We start from the raw sequence: 3,750 nt of genomic DNA, 5'->3' as shown, positions 1-3,750 counted from the left end.
AATGGCTCAGGCAAAATATCGTCATCTGCAAAGTTAGCGAAGCTAACCAAGCCGTGCAATACACACGTTAGCAATCTAATAAGAATGAAATGCTGACTCGTGAGTATAGTGCCTGGTCCCACATCTGATATCAATTTTGATACAAGCCTGGGCATATTATGTGAATCTGCATAGCTTGAAGAGGCGATCCAGACAAATGAAAATTTGAACTTGATCAGCAGTAAGGAATATGGTATTTGTGGAAGATAAACCTCCTAAGATCAATGTAGGAGATCAATTATAGTAGAGTTTATCATTTTCAACGAATGTGATATTTCCTCTGCTAGCACAATGCTTGTGAGCAAATGACACACTCTGAACAGGCCTGGGCTTAAGCAACACAAAACGAAACCGTTTGGTTGTACATTTTAAGGAAGACGTATTTTTCAAATTGAAGGTCAAAGCTCTGCCGAGCTTTGTTTCAATGTACAAAATCAAGCAACAGGCAATTCTTAAGTTCTTGCTTAGTACTAAAATTGATATACATTTACATTTAGCAATATAGTTATCCTCTGTGAACACAACAATTCACTTCTATGTATATACACGTCTCTGTTCAAAAATGGTTTTGCAATTGTTCCCCTGAATTGACAATTTTTTATCCTAAATTTCTGGTGTTTCCCTTTTGTGTTTTAAACATATTCATTAAAGTCTTTGTCCACTGTTACCCACATGTTCAAGAGTTGTAGTTTACATGGACTGTCGAATCTGCACACATGGTTAACATTCTTCAATATGCCTCAAGTATTCCAGGTTTTCTAAAATCGGCAGCTACATACCTGATCAGTACTTGTAACTTAGGAAATGAAGGATTTCTGAGGCATTAGAAAAATTTTAAAACTATGTTAAAAGAAAGAAAATTCTAAAGGCCGTTATTAAGCAGTAATGTTTTGTGTAATCCTTTGATGGCTTCCTGAGAAATACACACACGCACACACACACACACACACACAGATGGAAAGGAAGGGAAGGAGGTAGAGGGCAAGAGAGTAAAGAAAGCAGTGTGTGCACCCTCAACTCCAAAGGGTCCTTATTTCACTAGTTATGGAAACAAATTTATATGTTCCTATTTATCTTACTCTTTGAAGATTCCTGAGCATTTTAGCCTTGTGAAATCCTCAGGCAGAAATTTGGCTTCAAACTTCTTCTTAGCAGTGTGGGAGGACAGGAGGGTGAGTATAATTGAGAGAATTTCCTTTGCCGGGTAAAAATGAGTAGAAGGGCCGCATGGCAGGTGTTACTAGTAAACACCCCTTATTGTTTGAAAATACACCATGATAATGCAACTTTTCCAAACTAGTAAAGGAGAAGAACTGAGTCTTACATGTGTATTGAGTTTTCTTATGAGTAATAAGATTTTATTACCCTACTACAAAATGGAAGATATTGATGCAGTGTCCTCCAAAGAAGGTAATAAATCAAGGACAACATAAATGAAATAAACCTCATGTAATTTGTTAGCTCAAGAAATAAGATTAAAATATTTTAAGTCTTCTAATTATTAAGAAATGAGAGACTCGATTTGACAACTAGGAGGTGCAAACAGTAAAGCATTTGACTCCTAGTGAAAACATTGGAAGTTCAAATCCACCTAGAGGCAACTCAGGAGAAAGCCTGGTGTTCTGTTTTCATAAGGTCACGGTCTTATACAACAATTCTCCTCTACGCAGGTGGGGTCAACCATGATCAGGAGAGGATGCACTAGGAGCCATCAGCAACAATATAACTGTGATGTTAAGCATAACTGCAAGCATTTTATTATCCTTGAGTCGTGCAAAAGTGAATGTACTCAGCTGGTAATCAAAGCTTTGGTAGTTCGAATCTATCCAGAGCCAGTTCAGAAGGCCTAGAAATTTACTCCTAAAAAACTCAGCCAATGTAAACTAGGGTGCAGAGGTCTACTATCACACCCATGGGGTTTTCGGGAGTCAGAATGAAATGGAGGGACCTATTAACTGATTAGTTGGTTTATGTACTTCGAGAGCTACGCTTTGGAGTCTGTGGTAAGCAAAATAACTGAAATAACCCATGGCTACCTACTCTTGGACAGCTAATGAGAGTATACGAGAAAACCAAATCCCTGGTTGTTTTCTACAGCAAATATTTTGTCTGGTAATTGTATTCAAATTTCAACCCTAAGTAAGCTCGGAGCAGTAATTACAGGTACCACTGTAGATTTAAGTCTCAACTGTGAAAATAAAATTATGAGTTCCAAATAATGCATTTTAGAAATGCAACTGCAGGTTAATGTTGTAGTGGATACCATCGCCTAAGATTATATTAGCTCATTGCAGACAACATAAATACATGTATAAACAATACCACATTTAGGTGTGTGCCCGAGGCTGGGCATGAGGGGACACAGCTGGTGGTGGCTGTTGGCGCAGGTTGTGGCCAGGGAGGGAAGAGGGCGTGGTAGGGGTGGAGGTGAGCAGCGGAAGACAAAGGAGAAAGAAGTCAAGTGGCCCCAGGTGCAGCTGCAGTGCTGCGCAGTAGGGCCGCGGAGACCTAGCCGGCTCGACCTGTTTGGACCGTAGAGTGATGTGTGTCCTAAAGTGTGGGCAAGGCCCGCATTGAGGTCCAACATTGAAGTTCACCGGAGCTGGATCGCAGAGGATAACTTAACTCGTGTTAATGACTAAACGTTGTTGCCACTGGCATCATTCGTACAAAGTTCTTTCGAATGGAAGCTTGCATCATTAGTTCATGCAGGACCACCCTGGGGACTGTGAGGAAACAACGGGGTTGGTGTTAGCGGATGGGAACTCGGGTGTCCCGGGTTCCCCAGTGGGTGGGCGGGCCCGGCGGGCCCCCCTTCTGAAGGCTAGGTTCTTAGAATGCAAGCCTTCTCCCAGAAGCATATGGTAGAAGCGAAGAAGAAGGGAAAATGAAGGGTGATCTGAAATTCTGATTTGCTCATTGATAATTCCAGGACAAAGTTCGGGATCCTGAGCTTTTTCAGACCCCCACAGGGATGCCTGACGTCAAGGCCCTGGCTGAGTATGCGGTGGACCAGATGGCTTCTAGACGACAGGGATGCTGGCCCTCCCTCCCCTGTTCCTCCCAAGGGCTGTGCTGTCCCGGAAATTGGCCAAGAGGATCGAGGCCAGGGAAAAGGAGCAGAAGAAGCAGCAAAAACGTCAAGAAAATATTGCAAAAGCCAAACGACTGAAAAAGGCTTGAAGCAAAGAGGCTCTGCAGTCGGAGAGCAATCACTTGGGGAACACTGTCACGTTGAAGGCCGCACGAAGGTTCCTCTTTAGACTTCAGGACAGTGTTATTTAGCAGACAGGATCTCACCAGGTTGAAGAGCCCCTTCCTTCCTCAACACTGAATTCACATTTCATCTTCGGTCTTAAAGTTTGTTGGTGTCGGTTGGCAGTGACTGCAAATTTGCATTTACTGTGCTGCAAATTCGCATTTACTGTGCTACAAATTCTTTATAGCTGGCAGTTTTCCAGCATACTACTGAAATGAAAACATCCCAAAAAACCTTTTGATTATGAACTCTATTCAAATAATGGCTTGAATTCAGGAGCCCTGCTTTGGACAAAGGATATTATGACTGTAAAAATGAAAATTGTCCTCGCTGGGGCAAAAAGTGTGTTTTGGTTTAAGAAAGATAAAATATACTCAATCACACACACACACACACACACACACACACAAAACACCCAATACCACATTTAATAAATGTGTCCATTTTCTTTG

At 41.8% G+C, this 3,750-nt stretch overlaps 1 pseudogene; it reads left to right on the top strand.

Annotated features, from left to right (window-relative positions):
- Positions 1–3,013: 3,013 nt before the first annotated feature.
- On the top strand, positions 3,014–3,222 carry LOC101657317 (annotated as a pseudogene).
- The last annotated feature ends 528 nt before the right edge of the window (positions 3,223–3,750 follow it).

Source organism: Echinops telfairi, unplaced genomic scaffold, assembly GCF_000313985.2.
Source record: "Echinops telfairi isolate 266 unplaced genomic scaffold, ASM31398v2 ScPeMD7_7458;HRSCAF=8496, whole genome shotgun sequence".
Classification (NCBI taxonomy): domain Eukaryota; kingdom Metazoa; phylum Chordata; class Mammalia; order Afrosoricida; family Tenrecidae; genus Echinops; species Echinops telfairi.
The sequence above is the reverse complement of the archived record's forward strand: the minus strand, read 5'-3'. Positions and strand labels throughout refer to the sequence as shown.